The sequence below is a fragment of the Neovison vison genome, chromosome X, assembly GCF_020171115.1.
Source record: "Neovison vison isolate M4711 chromosome X, ASM_NN_V1, whole genome shotgun sequence".
NCBI classification, from domain to species: domain Eukaryota; kingdom Metazoa; phylum Chordata; class Mammalia; order Carnivora; family Mustelidae; genus Neogale; species Neogale vison.
The window spans coordinates 44,275,938-44,287,913 of record NC_058105.1 but is presented as its reverse complement, the minus strand read 5'-3'; the positions used below and the strand labels follow the sequence as shown (position 1 = coordinate 44,287,913).

Sequence of the window (11,976 nt, the reverse complement as noted above, 5' to 3'; positions counted from 1 at the left end):
ACCTCTCTCTCTATCTGCCTGCCTCTCTACCTACTTGTGATCTCTGCCTGTCAAATAAATAAATAAAATCTTTAAAAAAAAGAAACGCTATCAAATCCTACATATAACAAAAAGAATATTTAAAAATACCCCACTACTTCAAAAACCATAAAAATTTCAACTTGAATGAGAAATGACAGTCAACATATAAAAACAGCAAGATGCCACAGATGTTGGAATTATCTGATAAGGATTTTAAAGTAGTCATTCTCAGAATGTTTCAAAGAGTAATTATAATTATACATGAAATAAATTAAGGAACAGAAATTCTCAGGAAAGAAACAGACGATATATAGAAGAACAATATAAATATTTTAGACCTGAAACATAATAACTGAAAATTTTAAAACTCAGTATATGGACTCAACAACTGAATGAAGAGGAAAACGAAAAGAATCAATGAACTTGAATACACAACAATAAGAAGTACCCAATTTGAGCAATGGAGAGAAAATAGACTAAAGAAAAAAGACAATGACTCAGGGACTTGTGAGATTATATCAAAAATCTGAAATTAGTGTCATGGTTATCTTAGAAAGAAAGGAGAAAGGGTGTATGGATAAAAAGTATTTAAAGAAATAAAGGCCAACAACCATGTAAAATATTACAATTCATATTAAGGGGGTTTGATACTATTTAGTAAAATTACTAGACTATTTCCTCTTGGAACCAGCACTTTCTCTCCTAAGACTCTATCCCAAAGATATATGCAAAAAGACAAAAAAGCATAAGTACAAGGCCATGACTAGCAAAACAATCACAATAGCAGAAGATAAGAAATAAGACAAATGTCTCCCCATAGGGTACTGGTTGAATGACCAGTACATCTACATCCTAGAGTACTTAGCAAGTATAAAAAAACATGAGGGAAAGGGCACCTGAATGGCTCAGTTGGTTAAGCATCCATCCTCAGCTCAGGTCATGATCCCAGGGTCCTGGGATAAAGTCCTGCATCTGGCTCCTTGGTCAACGGGGAGCTTCTCCTTCTCCCTCTGCTGCACACTCATAGTCTCTCTCTGTTAAATAAATAAAATCTAAAACAAAAAGAAGGGAAAATGTGTATATATATGTATATACAATGGAATATTATTCAGCCATTAAAAATGAAATCTTGGGGTACCGGGGTGGCACAGTCGATTAAGCATCTGACTCTTGGTTTTGGCTCAGATCGTGATCTCATGGTCATGAGATGGAGCTTCTTGGGCTCATGCTCAGTGCAGAGTCTGGTTCAGATTCTCTCTCCCTTTCCCTCTGCCCCTTCCATTTGAGCTTTCTCACTAAAATAAAGAGATTTTTTAAAAAAGAATGAGGGGTGCCTGGGTGGCTCAGTGGGTTAAAGCCTCTGCCTTTGGCTCAGGTCATGATCTCAGGGTCCTGGGATCAAGCCCCGCATCAGGCTCTCTGCTCAGCGGGGAGCCTGCTTCCCCATCTCTCTCCTCTGCCTGCCTCTCTGCCTACTTCTGATCTCTGTCTGTCAAATACATAAATAAAATCTTTTAAAAAAGAATTAAATCTTGCCATTCTCAGTAACATGGACAGTGCTAGAGAGTATTATACTAAGCAAAACAGTCAGAGGAAGACAAATAGCATATGATTTCACTCATATATGGAAATGAAGAAACAAAACAAATGAGCAAAAAGAAAAAGAGAGACACAAAAAGAAGAACCAAGAAACATATTCAACTATAGAAAATAAATTGATGGTACCAGAAAGGGATAGGCTGGGTAGGTGAAATAGGTGATGGGGATTAAGGAGGGCACTTGTAATGATGAGTACTGGGTGATACATGGAACTGTTGAATCACTATACTGTACAACTGTAACTAATATAACACTATATTTTAACTAACTGGAATTAAAACTAAAACTACATAAAAATTTAAATAAAAAATAAAGAGCATGAGGGATTCCTCCTGGCAAAAGATAACAGAATACAAAGCCTCAGGCCTTGTTTCCCCACGGAGACAATAATGTAACAATATACAATCCAAAAGGCTATTATAAGAGCCCAGAAGCCAGTTAAAAAGTTGTCATACCCTAGCAAGTACAAAACCAAGAAAAGCTCCATGAATATATGTAAGAAAAGCCACTGCATTTCACCCACATTAGCCCCTTACCCAAGCCAGTGAAGCTCAGAGCAGCTGGCAGAAAATACCCAATTTGTAGTTTCTCCTTCTAGAGCAAAAGACAAGAATGATATGTACATCCAAGGTTCTGGCTTTTTACGGGCTTCCCAAGGGATTGATTTCTGCGTCATCTGACCCAAAAGGCTGAAAGGGGCCAATGAAAGCAAATGAGAGTTCTGTAGCCTGCTGGAGAACCAGAGAACCTGTAGTACCATCTACCAGAAGGAATAAGAGATTCCAAGTTCAGGAGGAAAAAAAGCCAACATATCACTCTGACTGGGAAATTACATGAACAAGCCCAGAGAATATGCATTCCCCAAAAAGATTTGAGAAGTTCCCCTCAATCTCTAGTGAGGCTAACTGATAAAGATCTTCCTCTGTAGAAAACCAATCCATAAAGACTGGGAAAGGATGTTGCTTTTTCAAATGTATAAATCTCAACAAAAATAATAAGGATACAGAGAAACAGAGGAATATGACCCAATCATATTTCCAAAATAACTCTTGGAAACCAATCATAAATACATAAATATCTATGAATTATTGACAAAAAAATCAAAATACTCATCTTAAGGAGTTCAGCGAGTTACAAGAAACATAGAAAACTAAATAAAATCAAAAAAAGAAACATGATCAAAATGAGAATATCAACACAGAGACAAATACACAAAAGAACCAAACCGAAATTCCAAGGCTGAAAAACACATTAATTGAATTGAATTGATTATGGTATTTCATAGATCTCCTTTAATTCTAGTATAGTATTTAAAAGATAAAGGCATAAAAATAATTATAACTACAAAGTACATTAATGGATACAAAATTTAAAAAGATGTAATTTGTGACATCAATAACAAAGTGGAAGAGACATAAAGGAGTAGAGTTGTTATACACTATTGAAGTTAAGTTTTTATCAGTTTAAAATAGACTATTGTAACTATAAAGTGTTTTACATAATCTCCATAGTAAACACAAAGAAAATACCTATAGAACATACACGAAAGAACAATAGAAAGCCTATCACAATAAAAAAAATCAATAAAACACAAAGAAAGCCTAGAAGAGAGGAAAAGGGGAACAGAATAAATGTTGACACACACAGAAAACAATTAACAAAATGACAATAAAAAGTCCTTTCCTATCCATGATTTTTTTTTTTAGATTTTATTTTAAATAATCTCTATACCCAACGTGGGGCTGAAACTTACAACCCTGAACTCAAGAGTCACGCTCTCTACCACCAGAGTCAGACAGGTGCCCCAGTGATTACGTTAAATGTAAATGGACTAAACTCCCCAAAAGATATAGAGCACCTGAACAGATAAAAAAATAAGACCCAACTGTATGCTGTCTTTAGATATAATGATACACACAGGCAGAAAGTGAAAGGATGGAAAAAGATATTCTGTGCTAATTATAACCAAAAGGGAGTAGGTTATAATTAAATATAAATAGAAAAAGATATAGATATAGATATAAAAAGGTATAGAATATAAAAATATATTGTGTTAATTATAACCAAAAGGGAGTAGGTATAACCTCAACCACAGTTATAACAAGTATAAATATTTGTACCAAACATCACAGCACTCAAATATATGAAGCAAGTGTTGGTAAAATTAGAGGAAGAAATACAGAGAAGCCCAATAATAATAAGAGATTTCAATAGACCACTTTCAATAATGGTTAGGAAAACCACATAGAAGATCAATAAGGAAAGCGGATTTGAACACTGTAGATTAATTGCACCTAAAAGACATATAAGAAATACTCCAACCAACAACAGTAGAATACACATTCTTCTCAAGCACATATGAAACATCTTCCAAGACAGATTATATAGTAGGCCACAAAACAAATTTTTAACAAGTTTAAGAAGGTTGAAATCATACCAAATACCTTTTCTGATCACAATGGAATGGAACCAGGAATCAACAGCAAAAGGAAAACTGGAAAATTCCCATTATGTGGAAATTAAACAATACACTCCTGAACAGCCAATATGCCAAAGAAGAAATCACAAAGGAAATTAGAAGATATCTTAAGACAAATGAAAATGAAAACAAAATACATCAAAATTAATAGAATGCAACAAAAGCAATACTAAGAAGGTTTATGGAAATAAGGTCTAATTCAAAAAAGATCTCTAATCAACAACTTACCTTTACACCTCCAGGAAATAGAAAAAAAGGAACAAACTAAACCCAAAGTTAACAAAAGGAAAGAAAGAAAGATTAGAGCAGAGATCATTGGAATAGAAAATAGAAAAACAGTATTAAAAATCAATGAAACTAAGAGTTGATGTTTTGAAAAAATCAGCAAAGGTGACAAACCCTTAGCTAAATTAAGAAAAAAAAATAGAGAAGACTCAAAAATCAGATATGAGAGACATTACAACTTATGCCACAGAAATAAAAAGGATCACAAGAGATTTTTTTTGGAGGGGAGAGTATGAGTAAGGGTGGAGGGGCAGACGGAGAGACAATCTCAAGTAGGAGGCTGATGCTCATGACTTGAGCTAAAATCAAGAGCCGGATGCTTAACTGACTGAGACACACAGGCACCCTGATCACAGAGACTTCTATGAATAATCATACAACAACAAACTGGATAACCTAGAAGAAATGGGTAAATTCCTACAAACATACAAACTACCAAGACTGAATCAAGAGGAAATAAAAAAATCTAAACAGATCTATAACAGTAAGGGGATTGAATCCATAATCAAAAAACTCCCAACTGGGGCACCTGGGTGACTCCGTCAGTTAAGAGTCTGCCTTTGGGGCACCTGGGTGGCTCAGTGGGTTAAGCCTCTGCCTTTGGCTCAGTGGGTTAAGCCTCTGCCTTTGGCTCAGGGTCCTGGGATAGAGGCCCACATTGGGCTCTCTGCTCAGCAGGGAGCCTGCTTCCCCCTCTCTGCTTGCCTCTCTGCCTACGTATGATCTCTCTCTCTCTCTCTCTGTCAAATAAATAAATTAAATCTTTAAAAAAAAAAAGAGTGCAATTGCAGGGTCATAGGGAAGCTCTATTTTTAATTTCTTGAGGAATCTCCACACTGTTCTCCAAAGAGGCTGCACCAACTTGCATTCCCACCAACAGTGTAAGAGGGTTCCCCTTTCTCCACATCCTCTCCAACACATGTTGTTTCCTGTTTTGTTAATTTTGGCCATTCTAACTGGTATAAGGTGATATCTCAATGTGGTTTTAATTTGAATCTCCCTGAGGGCTAATGATGATGAGCATTTTTTCATGTGTCTGATAGCCATTTGTATGTCTTGATTGGAGAAGTGTCTGTTCATATCTTCTGCCCATTTTTTGATGTGTTTGCCTGTTTCATGTGGGTTGAGTTTGAGGAGTTCATTATAGATCCTGGATATCAACCTTTTGTCTGTACTGTCATTTGTAAATATCTTCTCCCATTCCGTGGGTTGCCTCTTTGTTTTTTTGACTGTTTCCTTTGCTGTGCAGAAGCTTTTGATTTTGATGAAGTCCCAGAAGTTTATTTTCACTTTTGTTTCCTTCGCCTTTGGAGACGGATCTTGAAAGAAGTTGCTGTGGCTGATATCAAAGAGATTACTGCCTATGTTCTCCTCTAGGATTCTGATGGATTCCTGTCTCACGTTGAGGTCTTTTATCCATTTTGAGTTTATCTTTGTGTACGGTGTAAGAGAATGGTCGAGTTTCATTCTTACCCCAAAGATACAGATGTCGTGAAAAGAAGGGCCATTTGTACCCCAATGTTTATAGCAGCAATGGCCACAGTCGCCAAAGTATGGAAAGAACCAAGATGCCCTTCAACGGATGAATGGATAAGGAAGATGTGGTCCATATACACTATGGAGTATTATGCCTCCATCAGAAAGGATGAATACCCAACTTTTGTAGCAACATGGACGGGACTGGAAGAGATTATGCTGAGTGAAATAAGTCAAGCAGAGAGAGTCAATTATCATATGGTTTCACTTATTTGTGGAGCATAACAAATAGCATGGAGGACAAGGGGCGTTAGAGAGGAGTAGGGAATTTGGGTAAATTGGAAGGGGAGGTGGACCATGAGAGATTATGGACTCTGAAAAACAATCTGAGGGGTTTGAAGTGGCGGGGGGGTGGGAGGTTGGGGTACCAGGTGGTGGGTATTATAGAGGGCACGGCTTGCATGGAGCACTGGGTGTGGTGAAAAAATAATGAATAATGTTTTTCTGAAAATAAATAAATTGAAAAAAAAAAAAGAATCTGCCTTTGGCTCGGATCATGATCTCAGGTCCTGGGATTGAGTCCCACATCCACCTCTCTGTTCAGCAGGATGCCTGCTTCTCCCTCTGCCTGCTGCTCCCCCTCCTTGTGCACGTGCTCTCTCTCTCTCTGTCAAATAAATTAATAAAATCTTAAAAAAAAACTCCCAACCAAAAACAAACAAACAAACATACAAAAAAAACCAGGCCCAAATGGCTTTGCAGGATAATTCTGCCAAATATTTAAAGAAAAAGTAGCACCAATCCTCCTCAAACTTTTCCAAAAATTTGAAGAGGAGAGAATATTCCCAAACTCATTGTATGAGTCCATTGTATGAGTCCAGCATAACTCTGACACCAAAACAAGACAGAGATACAAGAAAACTACAGAACAATATCTCTGATGAATATTGATGTAAAAATGCTCAACAAAATACTAACAAATGAAATTCAATAGCACATTAAAAAGAATATACACGAGAGAGGTGTATGCATATATATGTATATATATGCATACATATATACATATATATGTGTATATATATATATAACGTGACCAACTGGGATTTATTTCTGAAACACAAAGACGTTTCAACGTATGATAATGAGTCAATGTAATATAATATATTGTATACTAATGTAATATATCACACATTAACAGAATAAAAGGAAAAAATCTCATGTAATCATCTCAACTGATGCACAAGAAACATGAGAAAATCCAAACTCTTTCATGATAAACTTTCAACAAACTAGGAATAGAAAGAAATCACCTCAACATAATAAAGGCTGTATATAGAAAGCATATAGCTAACACTGAACTCAGCCTTGAGAAACTGAAAGCCTTTCCTTCAATTATCAGGAAAAGGCATGAATGCCAACTATTACTACTTCTATTCAACATAGTATTAGAAGTCCTAGCCAAAATAATTAGGTGAAAGAAAGAAAGAAAGAGAAAGAAAGAAAGAAAGAAAAGCCATCCCAATTGGAAAGGAAAAATAAAATTATCTCTGCTCACAGATGACATAATCTTACATGTAGAAAATCCTAAAGATTTCACCAAAAAAAAACCTGTTAGAATAAACAAATTCAGTAAGTTACAGGACATAAAATCAACTTTCAAAAGTCACTTGAATTTTTATATACTAACAATAAACAATCAGAAGAAGAAATTAAGAAAACAACTCTACTTTAGGTGAAATCAAAAAAATAATAAAATACTCAGGAATAAACTTAACCAAGGAAGTGAAAGACTTATATGATGAAAACTACAAGACATGGATGAAAACTGAAGATACAAACTAATGGAAAGACATCTCAGGTTCATGGACAGGAAGACTTAAAATTATTAAAATATTCATACTTCCCAAAGTGATCTACAGAATCAGTGCAGTCACTATCAAAATCTCAATGCCATCTTTTGCAGAAATAGAAAAAATAATCCTAACATTCATTTGGAGCTTCAAAGGACCTGCTAATAGGCAAAACTTGGGAAAGTCTATCTTGAGAAAGAGAAACAAAGTTGAAGGCTTCACACTTCCTGATTTTAAAACATATTACAAAGTTATAGTTCTCAAAACAGTAGGGCACTAGCATAAATACAGGCATATAGACCAAACAGACTAGAGAGCCCAGAAGTAAACCCTTGCATATATGGTTAAATGATCCTTGATAAGGTTGTCAAGGTGACACAATGAAGAAAAGATATAGTCAATTCAACAAATGATACTGGGAAAACTGGCTATACACATGCGAAAAAAAAGATGCTGGACCCTTAACTTATACCATATAGAAAAATTAACTCAAAATGTATTAAAAACCTCAAACGATAAAACTCCTAGAATAAAATATAGGGGAATACCTTCATGACAGTGGACTTGGCAATGATTTCTTCATGACACTGAAAGTACAGGAAACAAACAAAAATAGACAAATGAGACTACATCGAATTTAAAAACTTCTGGGACACCTGGCTGGCTCAATTGGTGGAGCGTACTCTTGATCTTGAGGTTGTAGGTTTAAGCCCCACAATGGGTATAGAGATTACTTAAAAATTAAATCTTAAAAATTTTTAAAACCTTCTGTGCAGCAAAAGGAAATAACAGACTGAAAAGGTAACATATTGAGTGAGAGAAAGTATTTTCTTTTTTTTTAAAGATTTTATTTATTTATTTGACAGAGAGAGTAGGCACAGAGGCAGGCAGAGAGAGAGGAGGAAGCAGGCTCCCTGCTGAGCAAAGAGCCCGATGCAGGGTCGATCTCAGGACCCTGAGATCATGAGCCGAGCCGAAGGTAGTGGCCTAACCCACTGAGCCACCCAGGTGCCCTGAGAAAATATTTTCAAATCATGTATCTGATAATGAGTTAATATCCAGAATATACAGAGTTCCTTCAAGTCAACAACACAAAACAAATAACTAGATTTTAAAAATGGCCAAAGGACTTGAGTAGACATTTCTTCAAAGAAGATATACAAATGGCCAAGAAGTCTATAAAAAGATGTTCAACATCACTGATCATCAGGGTAATGCAAATCAAAGCCACAATAAGATATCACTTCACACTCACTAGGATGACCACTATTAAAAAAACAGCAAATAACAAGTATTGATACAGATGTAAAGAAATTAGAACCCTGTACCCTGTTGGTGAGAATGTAAAATGGTTTATAGTCCCTATCATAAGCAGTATGGAGGTTCCTCAAAAATTAAAACATACAATTAGGGGCACCTTGGTGGCTTAGTCAGTTGAGCATCTACCTTTGGCTCAGGTCATGATCCCAGGGTCCTGGGATTGAGCCCCACATCAGGCTCCCTGCTCAGCAGGGATCCTGCTTCTCCTTCTCCCTCTGCTGCTCGCCCTGCTTGTGTTCTCTCACTCTGTCAAATAAATAAATAAAATCTTTTCAAAAATCCATACAATTAATATATGATCCAGCAATTCTACTTTGGGGTATAGATACAAAAGAACCGAAAACAAGATCTTGAAGAGGTATTTGTACTATTTTTCACCAAAACAATATTCACAATAACAATGAGGTAGCAACTGTCCAACTACCAATGGATAAACAAAATGTGACATATCCATAAAATAGAATATTATTCACCCTTAAAAAAGAAGGAAATCCTGTCGTATGCTACTACATTGATGAACCTTAAAGACATTATGCTAAGTGAAATAAGCCAGTCACAAAAAGATAAAAATACAACATGATACCACAGATACAAGTGTCTAAAGTAGTCAAATTCATAGAAAAACAAAGTAGAATGGTGGTTGGAAGGGTCTTGGAGGAAGGAGAAAGCATTGTTCAATGGAAACAGAGTTTCCAGTTTTATAAGATGAGGAAATTCTATAATTGCTGTTGTTGCACAACAATATGCATATAGTTAACAGTACTATAAACTTAAAAATTGTTAAGATTGGGGCGCCTGGGTGGCTCAGTGGGTTAAAGCCTCTGACTTTGGCTCAGGTCATGATCCCAGGGTTCTGGGATCGAGCCCCGCATCGGGCTCTCTGCTCAGCGGGGAGCCTGCTTCCCCTCTCTTCTCTCTCTCTCTCTCTCTCTCTCTCTCTCTCTCTCTCTGCCTGCCTCTTCACCTACTTGTGATCTCTGTCAAATAAATAAAATCTTTAAAAATATAAAAATGGTTAAGATGGTAAATTTAAGTGTGTTTTAACTTAATAATTATTTAAATAAAGCAATGAAGACTCCTTCTCTGTAGGGATATAGCATGGTATCCAAGATACATCATTAAGCGAAAAAAGCAAGGTGCATTTAGAGAGTTAAGATGGCAGAGGAGTAGGGGTCCCTAAGTTCATCTGGTCCCAGGAATTGTGCTGGATAGTTATCAAATCATTTTGAAGACCTACAAAATCAATCAAAGATCTAAGAAAAGAATTGTGCTACAATTCTACAAATAGAAAAGTGACCACTTTTTGCAATGTAGGAGGTGTGGAGACATGAATCCGGGGTGGGATGTGAGAGGATACTACAAGGGGAGGGAACCTTCTTAAGGAGGCTACTGTCAAGTATTATAAGCAGTGGAACATAAAATCAGAACTTTTAGGTCTGCTACAGTGGGGCATGTCTCTGGCTTAAAGGCTCTCAGGTGGTGAAACAGGGCAGAAAACCAGGTGGGAAAGAGAGGTATCAGGATCCCTGGGGTCATAAGAACAGGGGGAGGGGGAGCTGAGTGTGGCAGTGATGCCAGGCATCAGAGTGGGGAAGCCAGCTGTAAACAGTGAGTCTAGGCACCAGCTTTCTGCTTGGTGTTGCCATAAACTGAGAACCAGTACATGGTTGCATGACGGCTCTCAGAGCAGGGGCCTGGTAAAATGCAGAAGCACATTTACCCGGGAGGAATAGCGCAGGTCCATGCCACGGGAGTTGTGAAGTTTGGAGACTTGAAACTCAGTTGTGTGCCTGAGATAAAAATTCTCAATCACAGGCTGGGGAAAAATAGTTTGGACAGAAACCAGAGAGACAAGATAACTGACTGCTTTTCTGTGAGGGCTCACTGAAGAGTGGGGAGCACGAACTTTTGGCTCCAGAGCTAGAGATCAAGGCCTCACCATTTTCATCCCACACCTCTGTGCCAAAAGCCATCAGGGAGCAAAACTGGGCTACATATTGCAATCTGGAGCCTCTTGCACTGAACCTGGCCCCCTGGCAAGGGGGATGCAATTCCACCAGAGCAAGGGCATCAAGAATCAGCACACAGGTACCTCCCAGAAGACCAGCAGGAACAATCAGCTAGCACCAAGTTTGCCGATCAGAGAATTGCAAAATTTCAGCCCTTGGGGAAAAAGGTATATAGCGGACATGGTTTTTGGCCAGGTCTCAGGTTTGGCCAGCAAATCCTGAGGCAGTAAATGAAAAGATCACTCCAGACACCTAAGCAGAAGAAAGGAGAGGGCAGGGGGACCAGATGCTCTAGTGGCAGAAGGTCCGAGCTAAGCGCTGCCTCCACTTTTATTAGGAATGTTATCAATATATCAGAGGAATAAGAGAAACAAAAAGGAGTGCAAAGGTTTAATAATCAGGACAGCGATATAGGGGAGTATCATGTGATTAGAATGAGCTGTGCTCTTGATGCACATGCAGGCAGGGAGTACGTGACCACCAAAGATAAATCTTTCTCCTAAGGATTTACTCCCTGGATGGGTACATTGAGCCGCAACAACAATCTAGCTGTTTTCAGTCCAAAAACCTTTAAAAAGGCCAAGTTTTATGGACACTCGTTCTTTGCTTTTCAACTAGTCTCACCCAGGGAGGCATATGTTTATTAAAACTTACCTAGCCAGGTATTACAAATTCCCACAGGTTTTATTATTACTCTTTAGTCTTTCAGTTTTATTTTTTTCCAACTATTTATTTACTTTCTCAATTCTATCTCTTATTCTTTTTTAATGTTTATCTTTATGTATATATTATACACACACATACACACACACATATATATATTTTTATTTTTTGTTTCCTTCCATTGTCTTTTATTTTATTTTTGTATATATTTATAAGTTTTACTTTTCTTTCCTATTTTGGGATCTAGTTTTTTTTTTAACAACTGACCAAAATA

At 37.1% G+C, this 11,976-nt stretch overlaps 1 long non-coding RNA gene across 4 annotated transcripts in view; it reads right to left on the bottom strand.

The window, feature by feature from the left end:
• Positions 1-1,033: 1,033 nt before the first annotated feature.
• LOC122897044 overlaps positions 1,034-11,976 on the bottom strand; it is a 53,590-nt gene continuing 42,647 nt past the window's right edge. For all 4 annotated transcript variants that reach the window (XR_006382457.1, XR_006382459.1, XR_006382460.1 and 1 more), the window contains exon 7: positions 1,034-1,073. This is a non-coding gene — a long non-coding RNA (uncharacterized LOC122897044). The remainder of the gene's footprint in view (positions 1,074-11,976) is intronic.